Source organism: Coregonus lavaretus, assembly GCF_964263955.1.
Source record: "Coregonus lavaretus genome assembly, chromosome: 7".
NCBI classification, from domain to species: Eukaryota; Metazoa; Chordata; class Actinopteri; order Salmoniformes; family Salmonidae; genus Coregonus; species Coregonus lavaretus.
This window is the reverse complement of record NC_139994.1, coordinates 10,828,439-10,851,146: the sequence shown is the minus strand read 5'-3', so window position 1 is coordinate 10,851,146 and position 22,708 is coordinate 10,828,439. Positions and strand designations below refer to the sequence as shown.

The window sequence follows — 22,708 nt, the reverse complement described above, 5'->3', positions numbered from 1 at the left end:
GGAGGTGTTCAATCCCAAGGTCCTAAGCTTGGTGACGAGCTTGGAGGGGACAATGGTGTTGAACGCTGAGCTGTGGTCAGTGAACAGCATTAAATGGACTACTAGTAATAAAGTACAATATCACGTGACGGTAGTTTACTGTAGTTTTCAGGGACACTCTCCTTTCACGCCACTTTGATACAAAGTGATTTTTGTAGCAGGTTAGGAGACCATTTTTGTTAACCCTAACTCTAACCCTTTTCCTAACCTTAACCTCAGTCTCCTAACCTGCTACGAAAAAAGTCACTTCGTTATCGAAGAGTGTTTCCTGTAGTTTTCATGCACTGATGCCAAAGAGACTACTACTGTTTTGTGTTCTTGCATGAGCAGTACTTGTGTTATTCAAAATATTAATTTAACATTTACTTGTTGTTGTTCAACATTTACGGGTGCAACAAAGTTATCTTCATTATTGACAAATATTCATACATTATTTCTCTTAGCACTAATGTCACCTAGGCCTATATGTCAAAAATGTAAAGTTCGAAGCAAACATCTTTAAGCAAATTAAAATGATAAATAATTGAGTTAACTGTTCAGAGTGAGAAGGTAATTTGAGTCCTATACTGTTTGATTGAATACTCTTATTGTCAAAACAACAAAGAGACAAAACAACTGGAGTGTTGTAATAGACCATGGTACACTGACCTGTCTTACTATCACCGGAGGAAAACATATATTAGGCTACATTTTATGCAAGAGGACGTTTTCATACAAGACATAGTCAACACTCATGTTGTAGCCCAACAGGTAAATGTATTCTTTCTCTTCAACTATTCAAAAACAAAACAATATGTAAAACTGAGATACTGTAAATGCAAATTAAGTTGTCCATACACTCTTTTCTCAGACAGTAGCTCATCTGGCATTATTCTCAAGCGGCCAACAAATATGGCACTGCATCAACCCCTAGCTAATTGGCTTCATTTCCAAGGTGTTTATGATGTAATACCCCAGGGTGCTGTCCAGAGTAATGGACATGCTACAGAATTGTACAAGTGTAATTTACATAATTTCTGGCAAGCAAAATTAATTTAGGCTTTCATTTCACTGCACCTAAATTTATGCTACCATGGCTGTGCTTACACAGGCAGCCTAATTCTGATATTTTTTCCACTAATTGGTCTTTTGACCAATCATATCAGATATTTTGACATCAGATCTTTCACTAATTAGTGAAAAAAAGACCGAAATTGGGCTGCCTGTGTAAACACAGCCAATTTCACACAAAGTCACAGAGTAATTGATTGGAGTAGTGAACACTGGAGCCTTTGGTGTACCCATGTCATGTACTCAAGAATGTTGAAAATCCTGATTGCTTTATTGCTCATGGTAAGGTTAAAAATGACACCTACCAATATTTATTGAACCGCAAACAGCATCAATTTGACATTTGGAGTGGTTCCTTCCATGGCCACCAGATGGTGCTAAATCAGTATTTTTGGAAATACCTATAGTGAAGAAAACAGTGAAGTAAAGATTTCTTACTTGCTTGTCAATCTTCAATGGAGTCTTGTGTCAGTGCTAAGCAAGGAGAAACAAAATCAAGACGTTTGGATTCTTGGTTTTAATAGTCTTTGGTCAGTGAGTTAAAAGGCATTGATTGATCTACAGCATTCCTCCAAAACACCAATTGTATTTGAACCCTTTCATTCTTCACTGGTACAAACAATAATCACAACCATCTCTTATGCTTATTAATCAGTACATTAGTTCAGATACGGCCCATCCCATTCAGGTCCCTTTATATCAAGAAGTATCATTTACAAAGGAAATACAAAAGATAATTCATAGAATCATATAAAAATGCCCTAGTGCAAAGGACCACAGAAAGCCTATGCATTAGGAAGAGCAGTCTTCCGCGGTACAGCTGATTTCAATAATAAGCACTTCAATGGCAACACACATGATTATTAAGTTCTATTGGTCCTCAAATCCCAATCAAGGGAACCAGACATTTTTGGAAAAGTTTAGGTTTAGGAGAGTGAGCAGAGTGCTGGTACAAATGCTGCATTAATGTAAGTCTGTCAAAGACAGGAATGCAAAAAAGCAAGATCTAGAAAATGCTGTGTGGTAGATTTAAAGACCAAATGCAGTCGTTTTTATATCAATATCAAATCCTTTCTGGGTAACAATTAAGTACCTTACTGTAATAGTTTTCCATTGAAATGGTCAAAAATAATTTTGACTGTCTGGAAGTGGTCTGAGTGGGTAAGGGAAAACTAGCTGTTATTGGCAGAGAGGTTTGGAACTCTTTGTTATTGGTCTATTAACTAATTTACCGCCTGGTGAGGTCACCAGGCAGGCAAAAACTCCACCCATGCAGAACCTGTTGATTAGAAGGTCCTGTGTAAATTTTATTTTAAATCAGCAACTAACACTGATCAAATTGTCACACTTTTACAGTGTTAGTTTAATCAGCAGTTGTACAATAAGATACAAAACAGGAAGAAAAAAAACATTTTGACTGCACTGGGCCTTTAAGTGAATCAAGCCGATGAGAGATCAACAATTGATGAATGATGCAGTATGAATGCTACAGTAAGCAATGCCGTGACATGTGCTTGTGCTAGCTGAAATGGTGAGGCTATGGAAGACAGTAGAGAACATTGCTGCAGACAAACACCCATATGAGAATATTGCTACTAGGAAAGTGAAATGAACATGTTTATGCTTTTATGTTAGGCACAGTAGATTCAAAAAAAATATATATAAGATTAAAACACGTAAAAAAAAAAAAACTCCTCTCAGAAAATACAACTGTTCAGTTTTTTTAGGCACATTGTAGACACAGTAAATCAGCCTGTGTAAATAATGTTTTTGCACTCCCAAACAACCATGTCAGATGTCCCACCACCCTCAGGCAATGGTGAAATTGTACTTAGCGCACGCTTAACTGTGTTTCAAGTCTTGTTCGAACAGCCCAATCTGATCCTACCTTGAACACAGTCTTCAAACAGAGAGTCAGAAGCTGGTGAGTAGAACACATGTAGCCTACTAGTGTGACAGAGTCCACTTAATTCACTCACACAACAAGATGGGGCTTGTATAGTAAGTATCATATGGTACCAAGCTTTTTGACTTATTCAGCTATCTCAAAGTGTTCTCTTTGAGTAACAAACCCCAGATTAACAACACATAGGAAAGAGTAATCCTTTAGACCCCTAAATGAATCATATTTGTTTAGTAAACATTTTAGTTTTCATTTCAAACCCCCAGAAAACCCCCTTAGATTACTTGTTGTGTGGTCTACCTGTAAAAAACCAACACCAAAATATTCTTTACAAAAACATTGTGCAGGTGCAACAGTATTTGTTAGCATCTATGCCGATCCTACTGAAAGTAATTAAAAAACAAAACTCCCATGATGCCATTGTTCCTCTTTGAAACCAATCTTTTAGAACTGACACCACTGGACAACATTGGACCATACGTTCAAGCTTTCTTATTGTTTTTCAGCCCTCACAGTGAGAGGTAAAGATCAACAAAACAAGGGAATTCCAACAGACAGGCATAAATATTGTCATTTCAGGTGTGGACCCCATTTGGTTTGCAAAGGCACTTTAAATGAGGAATTTGTCAAGTCTTCCCACAGGGAATCAGTAGGTAGTGCGCAGAGAGAGGCTTTGCTGGGTCACTCTTTAAAAATCCTCTCTCTCAATCGTCCACCGTGGAACTGTAATTGCACTTAGTTCAAAGGTCACTTAGGGTTAGGGTGAAGCTAGTCCCTCCCATTCTCAAACATCCAGCGCTGGTGCTTGTCCCCGGAAGTGCACATTCTCATCTGGACGTCCGTGCTCCCCTCGGCTGTGCGGTAGGAGGTGATACACATGTTTGAGTGAGGGTGGTAGATCGCCCCGTCCTGAAGTGGTAAGAGACATCAGGTCATAGGCGGTGTGTGAGTTTCAAGTTAATTTTCATTATAAAAATGCACCTTTATAATAAAGCATTCCATGCATCATCGCATTTGCAGACTTATGTAAGATAGTCTACTATTCCTAATGTGATGATTAAATTGGATAGTCATAATTTAGGATAATAATAGTAGGAGTAGGCTAATTAAAATTATCATTTTGGCAATTTAATTCAATTTACTTTAGGGGAAGCTTAGCTTCTCCTAGCCTTATGGACGCGCCATCTATGATCCAGGTAAGGCATTATAGCTAGCCCATGTCGAACTGAAAACTAAATGTAGTATGAAGACCACTTGTCAATCTAATAATAATACATGGGACTTATATACAACTGTTACAACTGTTTTACTATTTTACAGCTTTACAACTGTAAAATGAAACAAAAAATATGGTAAAGTATTTTCAAATTCGATCAGCCCAGTTGTGCATACTGAACACAATGAAAACACTTTGTTTTTCTGTGAATGTGTGTTTGTGTGAGTGAGTGTATGTGTGCGTACGAGCATACCTCTGTTTACATGCATCTTTACGCTTGTGTCTGCATCACTCACCTCTCTGAACTCCCAGATCATGGTGGGGGGGGTGGGAGTTCTGTCGTGGGGGCAGTGCTTCATCCCAATGTAAGTCTGTCCCTCGGGGACCTCGGCACACAGCTCCGTCACAGAGTTATAGCGGATCTCCTTATGGGTCGTATACTCAAAGTACTGGGGGGAAGGAGAGAGAGAGTCATGTACATGCATGGTTAAACTATGCTTTTCTGAATTATTGTAATCACTGTCCTCCTGGGTAATGGATGAATGTTTCCTCGCTGTGCTTCTGCTTATTAAATCAGCAGCTCCGAACATTAGCGTTCAACCTCTTTTTCTCTCGCTCTCTCACTGCCATGTGAGACACATCCTAGGCTAATTCTCCACAGGTGTCATTTCCAAACCCAAGCCTTGGAGAGACAATCAGACAAAGCATCTTGGGTGCCCTTTAAACAGACCAAGGGTAATTCATCTTCAATGGTCCGATCATTCGCTTCATTCTCCTCACATCCTATGTATCTTTCAGACGGGGTAACAGTCATTTCTATTAAAATAATGAGTTCTCCCTCCCGTCTTGAAAAAACGTATTTATCCAGTCTAGGCCACTATCTGTGGTTGGGAGTCTTATGTATCTTTTAAATGGAACTAGGGGGGACCTCTGTAAAGAGAAGGTAGAAGTTCCCGTTTCTTGTTTCAGTGCAGGCTGTGGAAACATAGATTTTCGGTCACACACATGGTGCTTTTAGAAGCGGTGTACACCTGATGCAACGTATCAATGAGTAATCAGAGACAGTGAAATATAGCCGTTGGAGATAGACTAGATAGGCATGCAGATAGAGGCCTCCACTACCCCCTGTTCTGTGACTGGACATAAAACATACATCCATATGGCTATTAACTATCTATAAACTAACTATACACTTTGCTATAAAAGTTATACTACTTAGTTGAGTGTTTAAGTTATATGTAGATTTAGGCCTTAAATATTATTTAGGATACTTTGTCTGGCAATACTAAACCAAAGTTTGACGCTAGATTCTAGATGGCTGAGATGAGGTGGATATTCTCCTGTGGTCACCAGATATCGCTGATATTCAGAGAAACCACTCTGTCCGTCCATCAGGGAGACAGACGTGGGGTCAGGGAGGGTTGAGAGAGAGACAAAATAAACACAGACAGACGTGGGGTCAGGGAGGGTTGAGAGAGAGACAAAATAAACACAGACAGTCGTGACATTTTTATCACCTGGTTGCCGCCCTGCCCATGGCAACCGAAGAGGGAGACGTGTGCCCCCGTGGGATTGTGTTCCGGAGCGTTGTAGTCCAGGCACTCTGAATGGATCCCAGAGCTACGCAACTGTGATGAGGAGAATGATACGGATTAGCATCATGAGATCTGCCATCAATGCCTCTGCATTGCTTGCTCTTTGGGGGTTTAGGCTGAGTATCTGTAAAGCACTTTGTGACAACTGCTGATGTAAAAAGGTCTTTATCAAATACATTTGATTGATTGATTGATTGAAACAACTGCCTGGGGCGAAGTCAACACCTTGAGTCCACACCTAGATACTGTTATTGATGTCACCGACATACATTTGAAAGAACTGAAAGTATGCAGGCAATATGGCTAGAGGAAAATGGCTAGGAGAAACTAGTCTATTGCTCCTTTTACATCTACAAGGATGCCATCAATGAGGTAGGACATAGGGATTCATTTTGGCCTCAACTTATCACAGACTGATGGATTATGCTGTTTGTCTTTACATTTTTTCAAGTGCTCTGGTGCTTAAGATTTTCAATTGTATTTCTTACATATGGGGGAAAAATTTAACTTGATTATGACATGGAGAGACAGAGAGAGACAGAGACAAACCGACAGAGACAAACCGACAGAGACAGACAGACACACAGACAGAGACAGAGACACAGACAGACAGGCAGGCAGACGGACGGACGGACGGACGGACGGACAGACAGACAGACAGACAGACAGACAGACAGACAGACAGACAGACAGACGAACAGAGACTCACTGCCCCGTGCCAGCCCTCCCTGTCCTCTGGTACATGCAGGTCAGGGTAGATGTTCTTCAGGTACCAGTCAAAGCTGTTACACTTCAGTCTCTCTCGGAGGACCACCCTCTCTGAGATGTCCCCATATGTCTCCTGTGGAAAAATAACACACTTATTTAGCTTGCGCCAATTTTCAAAATGAGGCCCACACACACACCAGAATAATAGGCTAAATCTCACTGCAACGCATCTGTGGTCAAAGTTGACAATCATAGGAGTGGTTTGATATGACACACCATTTCATGACTGTACACATACACTACATGGCCAAAGGTCCCCTCTTTGCTGCTATAACAGTCTCCACTCTTCTGGGAAGGCTTTCCACTAGATGTTGGAACATTGCTGTGGGGGACTTGCTTCCATTCAGCCACAAGAGCATTAGTGAGGTCGGGCACTGATGTTGGGCGATTAGGCCTGGCTCGCAGTGGGAATTCCATTTCATCCCAAAGGTGTTCGATGGGGTTGAGGTCAGGGCTCTGCGCAAGGGCAGTCAAGCTCTTCCACAATGATCTCGACAAACCGTTTCTGTATGGACCTCGCTTTGTGCATGGGGGCATTGTCATGCTGAAACAGGAAAGGGCCTTCCCCAAACTGTTGCCACAAAGTTGGATGCACAGAATCGTCTAGAATGTCATTGTATGCTGTAGCGTTAAGATTTCCCTTCACTGGAACTAAGGGGCCTAGCCCGAACCATGAAAAACAGCCCCAGAGCCGTTTTTGCTCCTAGACATTTCCACTTCACAATAACAGCACTTACAGTTGAACGGGGCAGCTCTAGCAGGGCAGAAATTTGACGAACTGACTTGTTGTAAAGGTGGCATCCTATGACGGTGCCATGTTGAAAGTCACTGCACTCTTCAGTAAGGCCATTCTACTGCCAATGTTTGTCTATAGATATTGCATGGCTGTGTGCTCGATTTTATACACCTGTCAGCAATGGGTGTGGCTGAAATAGCCGAATCCACTAATTTGAAGGGGTGTCAATAGGGCTGTGGCGGTCATGAAATTTCGTCAGCCGGTGATTGTCAAGCAAATAACTGTCGGTCTCACGGTAATTTACCATTAATTAACATAAACTCATTTAGCATCTCCTGGCTTCCACACATAGCCTACAAGCCATTTAAAAAAGTATAATAAAATTGAGTTGTCCTTATGTTAGGTCCTGATGTGGCTATGCCAAATGGCTGTGGGCTACACTAGTTCATTTAGCAGACAAGATTTGCTTATAATTCCGTGGCATTATTTCACATTATTTTATAGTATGAAGAATACAATTGAACAAAGCTGAATAAAATAGAAATATTTCCTCCAAACGATTTGAGGGAGTGCGCACATGCGGCTATTCTGTATTGAGCGGTTAACAAAGAAATAGGTACTCCTATATGCTTAATTTAGAGTTATTAATGTAACTTCAGTTGTTCTACAAATGTTGGGCTATATGATTTGATTTTTAATACATTGTAAGGCTGCATGATGAGACTGATGATTAGAAAAAAGTTGCTTGAAAGGCATGAGCTCTGCTTTGTTTTTGCGCAGGCTGTACACACACCAATAGTCTCTCATTCACAATTTGACAAGCACTTGATAATGCCCTGAATTTCACGGCGGAATCCCCTTTGTGGCCGTAATGCACCCTTAAAAAATCCATGCCTTTTGCAGGCCGGGAGTGCTGCGTTGTGCCCTTCTCCATGAGTGTGCTGCGCAATCCGAAGCGTCTCTCACTCACACGGCTCTCAGTCACCTGATCGGGTCTTTCTCACAGGCTACAAGTTAAGACAGACACATATCCAATTCCAATTCCGAGGTGCATTTTGAAGATATTGGAAGAACTGTCCACATTTACTTTTCGTCAGCCAACAATACGGGTACGCCTAACAAACAGCAAAAGCACTAGCCTATGTCAATCTACTATCCCCCATAGTACAAAAGTCGACCTATTCTATTCTGTGCTAGAAATAAATATTTTAAACATAGTCTGGGACAGTTGTGGGATGCGATAGATCCCAAATTAATACAACCACTAGCATCAAAAAACCATTTTTATGCAATGTGGCTGACGCAACAGATCAGAACGTTTAGCTTAAAATGTTGATAAACTATTAGGTTTATCTACATGGCAGTAGGCTATAAGCGCGAATGTTCCATTAGCGGAAAACACCATTATCAACAGTGACCGCAAATGCAATTATGCATGTAACGCTTTTATTATAAAGGTGCATTTTTATGGTGAAAATTATCTTCCCCAAACTTGAAACTCACACGCTGCTTATATATGCCAGTTAGGCTCTACACCCCTTGTAAAGCGGATTAAATGTGCTTCATTTTAAGAATTTATTTGGCCACTTTAGTTGTGATACAAACCTTATTAAAACATATAGGCCTATGGGCTAGGCTACATGAGGTGTGCGACTATGATTCGAAGAAGTCGCAAAAAAAAAGGCATTGTTTCTTATGCTGGGCATCATACACAGGTGATAGCTTTCTCCCGAGTGGCGCAGTGGTCTAAGGCACTGCATCGCAGTGCTAGCTGTGCCACTAGAGATCCTGGTTTGAATCCAGGCTCTGTCGTAGCCGGCTGCGACCGGGAGACCCATGGGGCGGCGCACAATTGGCCCAGCGTCGTCCAGGGTAGGGGAGGGAATGGCCGGCAGGGATGTAGCTCAGTTGGTAGAGCATGGCGTTTGCAACGCCAGGGTTGTGGGTTCGATTCCCATGGGGGGCCAGTATGAAAAATAAAAAAAATGTATGCACTAACTGTAAGTCGCTCTGGATAAGAGCGTCTGCTATATGACTAAAATGTAATGTAAAAAATGATAGGCTAATATTGTCACCCATCAGACTATTCTTGATTTAATATTGTCTTTACATATACTAAATAATATATGTGTGACATTTGTTTTGATTTAGAATGGACCATTATCATGCACCTGTATCGAAACAGGGGCAGCGGGGGAAAAAATACATGTCATCTATGCAGTTAAATAGCGAATGGAGGACGCTTTTCCAGGTGGTCTATTTTCATGCCAGCCAGGTAGGCCTGTTATAAATATAAGCAATGTCCTTAATATTAGGAAAGTTGAGAAATAAATATAGCAGGCCTAGCCTATAGAAAGCTGATGGGATCCTCCTCTTTTTAATAGAGGCCATCGCTCTGTTTTCTCACGCAATTGCATAGCCTATAGAAATGTTGCGCAACACGAGCTCATGGGCTCTCATTAAGTGTTTGACTAGATATTCAAATACATTTGCATTGATGTCAGAGTGATTAGAGGGACAATAGATTGCTGAGTACCAGGCAGTTAGCAAGTTTGGTAGGCTACTAATGACCAGCGGCAGCATCAGAGCTTGGAGAAGCCTAATTACCGTGACTAAAGTATCATGTGGAATTTGACTGCCTTCATGACTTGTGACCGCTGGTGTGGCGGTCACCGCAACAGCCCTAGGTGTCAACATACTTTTGGCCATGTAGTGTATGTATCTGTTTGAATCCTGGTTGGGGAATTGCTGTTGTGTTCTTAAGAAAAGGATATCCCGTCCGTATGACAGGTGTGAGAGAGCGTTGTTGAGTTTGTTTAAGGAGGTAACGTTTCCCAAGTCGGCGAGTGATACCTGTTTTACTAATGGGAGCAGTAGGGCTCCCACCTTGAACAAACCAAAGGGAGGGAATACAAATACACTTCAGATTGTGTTACACTAAAGTTGGTTTACGTGGCAACTGATCAACCAGGGGTGTATTCATTAGGGCACAGCGTAGCAAAACATTTTGCAACAGAAACATTTAAACATGCATTTCTCATTGGACAAATTCAGGTAGGTCGTACTCCCTCCCTGTTTCGGCCCATTTGCTTCCGCTTGGTTCCTTGGTTCTTCAGTTTGTTTAGACAAAAACTACTTAGGTGGTTTAAACCACATTTCTCTTCAAACGAAACAAACCACCTCGATAAAACACACCCACAGATGAGCAACATCTGCAGGCCTATATGTACATGACGCCCAAGTGAATTCAAACCTGCCAATTCCTCTGGCACCCAGTCTCCATCTCCCTTTGGTAAGGTAATTTATTGTTTGATCAAAGATCCCTGGCATTAATAATGTAATTTGTTTCAGAGCAGTGAAACCAAGATAGCCAACACAAAGAAAGCCGAGAGGGATACACATACACACACACACACACACACACACACACACACACACACACACACACACACACAGATGATTCCACTCAAACACAGACAGCACCTCATCAACACTGCTGACACCTAGGCAGGTGAAGCAACATCTCCAACCAAGTTAATCTATTACAATACAATATATAGCCAAGTCTAGGGTGTTCCTTCCTTGGTATAGCCTAACTAACTATCACAGATTTAACTAGAGCATGTCCTACTTCTTAATACCTGCTGGCATTATGCACTTTACAATAAGTTACTTTATCACTTTACACTAAGTTACCTTACCACTTTACAATAAGTTCCTTTATCACTTTACACTAAGTTACCTTACCACTTTACAATAAGTTACTTTATCACTTTACACTAAGTTACCTTACCACTTTACAATAAGTTACTTTATCACTTTACACTAAGTTACCTTACCACTTTACAATAAGTTACTTTATCACTTTACACTAAGTTACCTTACCACTTTACAATAAGTTACTTTATCACTTTACACTAAGTTACTTTACCACTTTACAATAAGTTACTTTATCACTTTACAATAAGTTACTTTATCTCTATCACTTTACAATAAGTTACTTTATCACGTTACACTAAGTTACTTTATCACTTTACAATAAGTTACTTTATCTCTTTACCGCTTTACAATAAGTTACTTTATCTCTTTACCACTTTACAATAAGTTACTTTATCACTTTACACTAAGTTACTTTATCACTTTACACTAAGTTACTTTATCACTTTACAATAAGTTACTTTATCACTTTACAATAAGTTACTTTATCTCTATCACTTTACAATAAGTTACTTTCTCTTTATCACTTTACACTAAGTTACTTGATTACTTTACAATAAGTTATTTGATCGCTTTATCACTTTACAATAAGTTACTTTATCGCTTTATTACATTACAACAAGTTTGTTCATCACTTTACAATAAGTTAAATAAGATAAGATAATATAGCATTTTATTGTAAAGTGTCCTACAGTACTTTACCCTTCTGGCCGGGGGGTTTCTGTTGTAGAAGTGCTGTTTGTAGGTGTCCATCCACACCTCGGCAGCACGGACCGTGTTCTGGAGGAACTTGGGCCTGGCGTAGGGTGCTTTCTTTGGGAATACATGGCCCACGTGGGAGCAGGGGTGGATCTCCAGAGAACCTCCACACTGCCACACCTGTGGAGCAGATGAACACATTAATAAAACATAGTACATGACATGCGTATTATGATATATCATTGTAGAGAATCCCTTCACCTAAGCGTTCTGGCAAAAATCCAGACATGAGATGCATGTGACTCAAACTTGCCCATAAATAACAAACTGACAACAGAAGACGACAACGGAAGATTTGTGGAGAGGTTTTCCTTTCCACCCAAGTCAAAATGTCAAACTAGTGCCTCAATGTTCTCCAGACTATGGAAAAGGATCCAAATTGGAATGTAAGTGGTGTGATAATGCGGACAGAAACCAAGATGGACATTGTCTATGAATAATCAACAACACTACCGCTCTTCTTCTCTGTCCTCTCTTGGCTATTATGCAAATTACAGAGAGTTATAAAAAACTGTTTGTTGGGGAACATTTTTATTTGAATCTATTTCCTGCAGAACATTTTATTCATGGTATCAATTCGCATCTTATAATTGCTTGATACAGCCTGGAGGTGTATTGGGTCATTGTCCTGCTGAAAAACAAATGATAGTCCCACTAAGCCCAAACTAGATGGGAGGGCGTATCGCTGCAGAATTATGTGGTAGCCATGCTGGTTAAGTGTGCCTTGAATTCTAAATAAATCACAGACAGTGTCACCAGCAAAGCACCCCCACACCATCACACCTCCTCCTCCATGCTTTACGGTGGGAACTACACATGCGGAGATCATCCGTTCACCCACACCACATCTCACAAAGACACGGCGGTTGGAACCAAAAATCTCCAATTTGGACTCCAGACCAAAGGACACATTTCCACCGGTCTAATGTCCATTGCTCGTGTTTCTTGGCCCAAGCAGGTCTCTTCTTCTTATTGGTGTCCTTTTGTAGTGGTTTCTTGCAGCAAAATCGACCATGAAGGCCTGATTCACAGTCCCCTGTGAACAGTTGATGTTGAGATGTGTCTGTGACTTGAACTCTGTGAAGTATTTATTTGGGCTGCAATTTCTGAGGCTGGTAACTCTAATAAACGTATCCTCTGCAGCAGAGGTACCTCTGGGTCTTCCATTCCTGTGGTGGTCCTCATGAGAGCCAATTTCATCATAGCGCTTGATGGTTTTTGCGACTGCACTTGAAGAAACTTTCAAAGTTCTTGAAGTTTTCCGTATAGACAGACCTTCATGTCTTAAAGTAATGATGGACTGTCATTTCTCTTTGCTTATTTGAGCTGTTCTTGCCATAATATGGACTTGGTCTTTTACCAATTAGGGCTATCTTCTGTATAACACCCCTACCTTGTCACAACACATCTGATTGGCTCAAACGCATTAAGAAGGAAATAAATTCCACAATTAACTTTTAACAAGGCACACCTGTTAGTTGAAATGCATTCCAGGTGACTACCTCATGAAGCTGGTTGAGAGAATGCCAAGAGTGTGCAAAGCTATCATCAAGGCAAAGAAGAAATATAAAATATATTTTGATTTGTTTAACACTTTTTTGGTTACTACATCATTCCATATGTGTTATTTCAAAGTTTTGATATCTTCACTATTATTCTACAATGTAAAAAATAGTAAAAATAAAGATAAACCCTGAAATGAGTAGGTGTGTCCAAACATTTGACTGGTACTGTACATTTAGCGACTTCCTTGAGTTATGCCCCAATTACCCGACAGATTCTCTCACTGTAATGGATACTTATTTCATTCCCGTGCCATATTTCTTTCTTTGTAGTCCCAAAAAATAGTTGTAAACCAGTTCAAAAGACATCAATTATGGATGGAGATGGGGATTCGCAGAGGCATTTTATTTCTACATACATAAAACTTCCCTCAGGGTGATACCCCATCCATCTTTAGTTTAACACACACGCAAAGTATATCAGCTTATATACATTTTCCTCAAATAAAACCCATCTTATAGTTTTTTCTCCCCAATTGGTAGTTAAGACCTTGTCTCCCCAACGGGCTCGGGAGAGGCGAAGGTCGAGACATGCGTCCTCCGAAACATGACCCGCCAAGCCGCACTGCTTCTTAACACACTGCTCACTAATCCGTAAGTCAGCCGTATCAATGTGTCGGAGGAAACACTGTTCGATTGACGACCAAAGTCAGTTTGCAGGCGCCCGGCTCGCCCGGCCCGCCACAAGGAGTCACTAGAGCGCGATGAGCCAAGGAAAGCCCCCCAGCCAAACCCTCCCCTACACTGACGGCACTGGGCCAATTGGGGCTCCCAGTCAAGGCCAGCTGTGTCACAGCCTGGGATCGAACCTCAGGCTGTAGTGGCGCCTCAGCATTGCGATGCAGTGCCTTGGACCACTGCGCCACTCGGGAGGCCGATCACATCCCTTTTTGGGAGCATAGATCATAATGCAGGTGAGTTTCCTTTCAATTTTTTACCCAGGACCTGAAAGGCAATAGATGAACAGCAAATGCCACAGCCACTGAGATGTTGATGCCATATTGAAAGACAGTATCCAGGCACTGAGATGTTGATGCCATATTAAAAGACAGTGTCCAGCCAGAGATGTTGATGCCACAGTGTCAGTGACAGTGTCCAGTACTCACCCTAAAGGACAGTTCTAGGTTCTCTCCTCCCCACACATCCATGCCCATGTCGTATGTGCCCAGGTACTCAAAGTAGGCCTTGCTCACTGCAAACAGCCCACCAGCCATGGTAGGAGATCTGAGAGAGAGAGAGCATAGTGGAACATGGAGGTGAGCACCATCAACAGTCAGAGAGAGACTTGACATTTTAAAATGACCTGTCACCTGGCCATGAGGGTAGCAAAAGTGAAAGCAATGTTTTGGTCTAGTTGTGTCACCAACCGAACTTAGGTAGATAACTGATTAACTCAAGGATTGGAGGAGAGAAGGAAAGATTCATTTCAAAACATTTCAAACAAGGCCGGAGAGTATCTGAGTTCGGATGATAACTTTTAGTCAGAGCCCTATGGTCTTGGTCAAAAGTAGTGCACTATATAGGGAATAGGGTGGCATTTTGGACGCAGTCAGAGATCTCAATTTGTAAACAAACTGATGACCAGACAGTACCGACCTGATGGGTTCGATGCGGGACTTGCGTTTCTTGCGTTCGACCTCAGGGAGAGCGTGCCACTGGAAGGTCAGCCTCCAGTCGAAGCCCCCGATCATGGGCTCATCTGTCTGCATGTAGAACTCAAACGAGTTCCAGTCGATGGTGTCGATCACCGGACACACGATGGTGCTCTCATTCTCACCAATCCTGGAGGGAGTAGAATATATATGGTGTAAGAAAGGACACTCACTGAAAGACAGAGGTGTAAACTGAGTCCTGTCCCTGGAAGGTTTTCATGATGAGACAGTCCTAATTTATATGTGATAAAAGTAATAATATTGTGTCACTATACTTGACCAGGAAGGCCAATTGGCAAATCGATTTAAAAAAGTATTATTTTATGCTTCTCTGCAGAACATCTTGTTACTACAGTATGCAATGAACGTTGTGCAACCCTCATGACCAGTCCCATCCCATTCATAGAGTATTGAAACTAACTGTAATCACATTGTCAATATGGTGGCTAATTGACACACACACCTCTCCAGCAGCGGCTCGATCCAGCCGGGGACACACTCGCAGTGACAGTCCAGGAAGGTCAGTACGTTCCCCGTGGCGTACGTGGCGCCAATTAGCCTCGCCCTGACCAGCCCCTCCCTCTTGTTGGTGCGGATGAGGCGGACACGCCCAGTTACTGATGTACTGCTCTAGCTGAGACTTCAGATAGACTGGGTTTCACACAGAGAGATAGATGTCAATCTCCCTCTCTCTCTCTCTCTCTCTCTCTCTCTCTCTCTCTCTCTCTCTCTCTCTCTCTCTCTCTCTCTCTCTCTCTCTCTCTCTCTCTCTCTCTCTCTCTCTCTCTCTCTCTCTCTCTCTCTCTCTCTCTCTCTCTCTCTCTCTCTCTCTCTCTCTCTCTCTCTCTCTCTCTCTCTCTCTCTCTCTCTCTCATAACCACACTAGGACCAGGAGAGTTATGTTATTTCTCTCTCACTAAACTTTCTCTGGCCTATCTCATCTCATGTCAGATATACAGTCAGTGGCCAGATTATTAGGTACACCACCCCTTTCACGAAAATAGTTCGCTCCTACAGACAGTGAGTTGCATGGCTGTGGCTTGCTAAATAAAGCAGGCAGACAGGTTACTGTTCGTTTGACTGTTAGAATGGGCAAAACGAGTGACCTAAGAAACTTTGAGCATGGTATGATCGTCGGTGCCAGGCACGTCGTTTCCAGTTTCTCGGAAATGGCAGGCCTCCTGGGCTTTTCACACACGACAGTGTCTAGGGTTTACCGAGAATGGTACGACAAATTAAAAACATCCAGTCAGCGGCAGTCCTGTGGGCGAAAACAGCTCATTGATGAGAGGTCGAAGGAGAATGGAAAAATCGTGCAAACAGGCATGCCACAAACAGGCAAATAATTGTGCAGTATAACAGTGGTGTGCAGAACGGCATCTCGGAAAGCACAACTCGTCAGTCCTTGTCACGGATGGGCTATTTTAGCAGACGACCACACCGGGTTCCACTCCTATCAGCTAAAAACAAGAAGAAGCAGCTCCAGTGGGCACGCGACCAACACTGGACAATTGAGGAATGGAAAAACATTGCCTGGTCCAACAAATCCCGGTTCCTGTTGCGTCATGCTGATGGCAGTCAGGATTTTGAGTAAGCAGCATGAGTTCATGGCCCCATCCTGGTGGCGGTGGTGTAATGATATGGGGAATGTTTTTCTGGCACATGTTAGGCCCCTTGATACCAATTGAGCAACGTTTCCATGCCCTGAAGAATTCAGGTTGTTCTGGAGGCAAAGGGGGGTTCGACCAGGTACTAGATGGGTGTACCTAATAAACACCTTCCTAATATTGAGTTGCACCCCTTTTTGCCCTCAGAACAGCCTCAATTCATCGGGGCATGGACTCTACAAGGTGTCGAAAGCGTTCCACAGGGATGCTGGCCCATGTTGAATCCAATGCATCCTACAGTTGTGTCAGGTTGGCTGGATGTCCTTTGGGTGGTGGATCATTCTTGATACACACGGAAACTGTTGAGCGTGAAAAACCCAGCAGCGTTGCAGTTCTTGACACACTCAAACCGGTGCGCCTGGCACCTACTACCATACCCCGTTCAAAGGCACTTCAATCTTTTGTCTTGTCCATTCACCCTCTGAATGGCACACATACACAATCCATGTCTCAATTGTCTCAAAGCTTAAAAATCCTTCTTTAACCTGTCCTCTCCCCTTCATCTACACTGTTGATGTTCCCAATTTTAAAAAAAAAAGAAAAAAAAAAGGTCTTAATCAGGCAAAGCCAGTTTCATTGTTCCCCTCTAATCAAGGACAGATTTAGACCTGGGAGGACACAAGGTGGGTGCAATTAATTATCAGGTAGAATAGAATACCAGCAGTACTCCTACCTCAAGGGTGGGATTTTAAATACCCCTGATCTACATGCTCCGTCTCACCTCGGTCACTAAAGTCGTCTATGAGGATGATCTCCTTCAGGAGGACAGCGGGTGTGCTCTCCAGAACACTGTGGATGGTCCTGAGCAGGGTGGACCAGGCCTCGTTGTAGAACGCTATGATCACTGACGTGGTCGGCAGACGGCGGTAGTCAAACGTCTTAGCTCTGCATCTGTCCTCAAATGAAAGAGAGAGTTGTTGTTAGGAGGATCTCTTTGAGCCTATCAAAGGCTAATCTTTCAAAGTACCGAAATAAATGTCAAGATTAAGGGAATGAAGAGCAACAGACAATATCCCCTCCTAATATAGATGGATATTATCCTTATTACTAAATTGAACCATTTGCAGATGAAAACCTAAGCACAAAAAACATCATAGTATTATGCATAATATGATAGCTGTAATGCATATCAATGTGGTTCCCTGAAATGATGGGGATACGAATCACGTTATAAGCTGACTGCAAGAAAGACCACACAATCAGTCACTCTTTGGAGCAGCGTACATGTGACAGTTTGCTTGAGACAGTGAGCCCAGACAGATTCAGTGTTTATTGGAAGTTGACCACGAGCCTAGACAGATTCAGTGTTTATTGGAAGCTGACAGCGAGTCCAGACAGATTCAGTGTTTATTGGAAGTTGACAGTGAGCCTAGACAGATTCAGTGTTTATTGGAAGCTGACAGCGAGCCCAGACAGATTCAGTGTTTATTGGAAGTCATTAGCTTGTGGTCCTCTGTAGCTCAACTGGTAGAGCACGGCGCTTGTAACGCCAAGGTAGTGGGTTCGATCCCCGGGACCACCCATACACAAAAATGTATGCACGCATGACTGTAAGTCGCTTTGGATAAAAGCGTCTGCTAAATGGCATATTATTATTTATTTATTATTATTGAAACTCAAGCGGAATTATGGAAAAGTAGCAAAAACACGAGCTTGCAACCAGAGCGATAATTGTGTGTGTGTGTGTGTGTGCGTAGTAGTAGCTTGATTATGGACAAGTAGTAACCCGTCTTGTTGCTTATCTCTATGTAAGCAAGGGTAAGCTTCACAATATAGATTAACAGCACAGTAGTAGTGTCACGCCCTGGCTCTGGGGACTATGTTATGTTGAGCCAGGGTGTGTAAGTCTATGTTTTGTATATCTATGTTGGCCTGAGTGACTCCCAATCAGAGGCAACGAGTGTCAGCTGGTTGTCTCTGATTGGGAGCCATATTTAACTATCGGTCTTTTCACTTTGTGTTGTGGTTTCTTGTTCCTTTTGGTTTGTGTGTATCGAAGGACTTCACGTTTCGTTCGTTGTTTTGATCAGGTGATCTGTTTAATAAATAATATGTACGCATTCAACGCTGCGCATTGGTCCTCCTCCTTAAGCGATCGTGACAGAAGAAACCACCAAGACAGGACCAAGCAGCGTGAAGAGGAGAGAGGAAGGACCTGGGATCAGGGGAGTAGGAGTTTCGGCTGGGCCACGCTAAGTGAAGAGGAGAGAGGCTGGTCTATGAAGCAATGGATCGAGAGTCTGGCGAGAGCTAGGGAGGCCTGGTCCACGGGGAGGAGAGAACCCCAGAAAATTTTTAGGGGGGGGCTCACGACGTGGACGACGGGGCAGCCAGAGGCCGCGATGGAGCGGTCCAGCGGGTGTGCAGAGGAGGCCGCCAGGTTAAGGGGGCCACTGGTCACAGAGGAGAGGGAAAGTGTGGAGGCACGGCGAGAGGTACTGGGGTGTATTACCAGTCCGGTCTGGCCCGTTCCTGATCCCTGCATAGGGCCAGTGGCGTGTGTCCCCAGTACGGTTCGGCCTGTTCCTGCCTCTCGCACCGAGCCTGTGGTGCGCGTCGTCAGCCCTGTCCGGCCCGTTCCTGCTCTCCGTACCAAGTCGATGGTGCGCGTCGCCAGCCCTGTCCGGCCCATTCCTGCTCTCCGCACCAAGTCTGTGGTGCGCGTCGCCAGCCCAGTCCGGCCCATCCAAGCTTCCCGCACCAAGCCAGTGGTGTGCGTCGTCAGTCCGGCACGGCCCGTTCCTGCTCTCCGCACCAAGTCTGTGGTGCGCGTCGCCAGCCCAGTCCGGCCCATCCAAGCTTCCCGCACCAAGCCAGTGGTGTGCGTCGTCAGTCCGGCACGGCCCGTGCCTGCTCTCCGCACCAAGTCTATGGTGCGTTTCGTCAGCCCTGTCCGGCCCGTTCCTGCTCTCCGCACCAAGTCTGTGGTGCGCGTCGCCAGCCCAGTCCGGCCCATCCAAGCTCCCCGCACCAGGTCAGTGGTGCGCGTCGTCAGCCCGGTCCGGCTCATTCCTGCTCCCCGCACCAAGCCAGGGGTGCGCTTCGTCAGCCCGGTCCGGCCCGTTCCTCCTCCACGCATCAAGCCAGGGGTGTGCGTCGTCAGTCCAGCACAACCCGTGCCTGGGTCATGTCCGGAGCCGGATCCGCCGCCGAGGCGGAGTGCCCACCCGGTCCCTCCCCTGTTGTGGTTGTTTGGCGCGGCCGGAGTCCGCGCCTTTGGGGGGGGGGGTACTGTCACGCCCTGGCTCTGGGGACTATGTTATGTTGAGCCAGGGTGTGTAAGTCTATGTTTTGTATATCTATGTTGGCCTGAGTGACTCCCAATCAGAGGCAACGAGTGTCAGCTGGTTGTCTCTGATTGGGAGCCATATTTAACTATCGGTCTTTTCACTTTGTGTTGTGGTTTCTTGTTCCTTTTGGTTTGTGTGTATCGAAGGACTTCACGTTTCGTTCGTTGTTTTGATCAGGTGATCTGTTTAATAAATAATATGTACGCATTCAACGCTGCGCATTGGTCCTCCTCCTTAAGCGATCGTGACAAGTAGGTAACAAATCTGCTACATTCCAAGCAATATCTGCACCTCACAAGAAGATCAAAGACTCTGTTATTATTTGCCAGATCTCAACTTACGCTATGTGTGCCACTAATTGATGTCATGCTTGACTTGCACGAAAGTTCGAGTTGTGTGACTGTATTTGAAATTAGGATTCGGCTTTCAATGCTTATTTGTGCATTAACAAATGTGTGTAAAATTGATTTATTCAAGCCATCCCTTCAGAGAATTGAGGCATTCATACACACACATATCATGTAGCTCAACCCACATGCGCTACATGTTGCGAAAATAACATGATTTTATATGAGTGTTCTCACTGGGTCTGTGTTTTATTAGGGGGCTTAGTTAGGGGAAATAATATAACATATTATTACATGGGTGTTGGGCTGCCACCATCACTATGTGAAGATGAAGATCATTTGGCTACTCACTCTTTCATCCTGCTGTCCTGGATGTGTCGGTGCAGGGAGATCTTATCACTGACAAATATATTAATAGCGTATCTCTCCACGCTGTCCTCTTCCTGCTTCCTCTCCTCCGGGCTGAGGTTCAGCCTGGTGGCCTTGCCCCACTCCCCGTGCGCGTTTGCGTCCGCTGGCGCCTTCACGTACACAGGCCTGGCCAGCTGCTCGCCTCCCTGCTCCTCCACGGTGGAGAAGTGCCTGACCAGCAGGTTAAGGCCCCCTCCGTCCTCCCCTCCATCGGCCCCTGTGGAGGAGGCGGCCGAGCGGGCTAGGAGCATGTAGCCCAGCCAGAGCACCCACAGCAGGAAGAAGGTCTTCGCTAGGAAGCCCAGCTTCCGGGAGCAACGCACCCTCATCGTCCCCAGCAACCAGTCGCGTGGAGTCTCACCAGCTGCCACTCAAGAGTGCCCAGGCCACACAGCTCTGTGGAAAACACAACAAACAGCAAGGAGGGCTGAGAAAATGTTTAGGTCCAGTTTGAAGTTTGGCCTATGATGAAAGTATTCGACACCTTGAGCTGAGTTATAAGTCGATTCATGACAGCCTTGAACCATGACAGTGAACCGTTAGACCTACACCACTTATAAAGGCTGTAATAGGAATTTCCAGGTGAACAAAAAGGAGAGCAGTCGTAGTTAATAAAAAATCTATCCGGTTTATTACAAGTTGCAACAGGGAGACACCTCCAGCACAGAAGCAAAGAAAATGTCAAACTGGCCTCTTGGAGACTGGACCTTTATATCCTATTAAGACCACACCAAATGTTCTGTAAACACCAGCCCCAGAGGCTTGAAGGAAGACAAAACTAAAGGCAGTGACTGTCAGCTGCTACAGAATCAGTGTTCATAGAATGTCATCAATACAACAATGGATAATCAGTGTGTCTTCAGTCCTTTTCCCTCCAGTCTGGCGTCACTATCAACAGATATGACCATCATCCATAACAAGTCTCGCGACCATCAACCTGCACCTTGACTGTTACAAATAGAACACTGGAAATTGTGTATTACAGAAAGTCCAAATATGTTAAACACTGTGTTGATCACTCTAAATTAAATACGAGATTTTGTCATCTTAAATATTTCCATTTCAACGGCTGAATAATAGTGATTATAACAAGTTTCATGCATAACTGTGATAGAAATCATTAGCAATTTGAACTCCTTGATAACAGTGGGGGGGTGGAGGATAGGCCTACCCGTTGATTAAAAATATATTGATTAATTAAAATTCTCACTCAGAGCGTTCCACACGACAACAAGTGGCGCAGTGGTCTAAGGCACTGCATCGCAGTGCTAACTGTGCCACTAGATCCTGGTTCGAATCCAGGCTCTGTCGCAGCCGGCCGCGACCGGGAGACTCATGGGCGGCGCACAATTGGCCCAGCGTTGTCCAGGGTAGGGGAGGGAATGGCCGGCAGGGATGTAGCTCAGTTGATAGAGCATGGCGTTTGCAACGCCAGGGTTGTGGGTTCGTTTCCCACGGGGGGCCAGTATAAAAAAATATGTATTCACTAACTGTAAGTCGCTCTGGATAAGAGCGTCTGCTAAATGACTAAAATGTAATGTAAATGTAAACAAGATTTGATTAAGCTCAAAACGCTTAAAGGCAAATGATTTTATGCTCATTTCATTCCACTCAGTGGCAGCGCTAATGTTCGACAGAGACATCTGTTTACAGCTAAATGAGAAAACACTGCTAATGATGCCGCTCAAATTGACTAAACTGATGACAATCATCATCATCATCCAATATCAATAATGACAAATTCAGGGCTAGATGTAAGCTGAAATTAAATAGAAATAGCAAAGATAGATCACTGGTGGAATTATAGGCTACTACTCTGTGGTGTTAAGATGCTTCAATTTACAGCTACAATACGTAACTTTTTGGTCGACCTGTAATTCTCATTGAAAGCAAGTCTAAGAAGCGGTAGATCTGTTCTATGTGCGCTATTCTATGCTTCCCGTTCTTCAGTTGTTTTTTCATCTTTTACTTTCGGTTTTGTACACCAGCTTCAAAC

At 43.7% G+C, this 22,708-nt stretch overlaps 1 pseudogene across 1 annotated transcript; it reads right to left on the bottom strand.

The window, feature by feature from the left end:
* Window positions 1-1,593: 1,593 nt before the first annotated feature.
* LOC311132045 (polypeptide N-acetylgalactosaminyltransferase 4-like) lies at window positions 1,594-21,041 on the bottom strand (annotated as a pseudogene). The gene is made up of 10 exons: window positions 20,653-21,041; window positions 17,386-17,555; window positions 15,461-15,648; window positions 14,942-15,127; window positions 14,452-14,569; window positions 11,727-11,903; window positions 6,513-6,644; window positions 5,726-5,836; window positions 4,505-4,657; window positions 1,594-3,901 (listed from the first exon to the last, which is right to left on the bottom strand). The product of its transcript is annotated as a polypeptide N-acetylgalactosaminyltransferase 4-like (transcript).
* Between the last annotated feature and the right edge of the window lie 1,667 nt (window positions 21,042-22,708).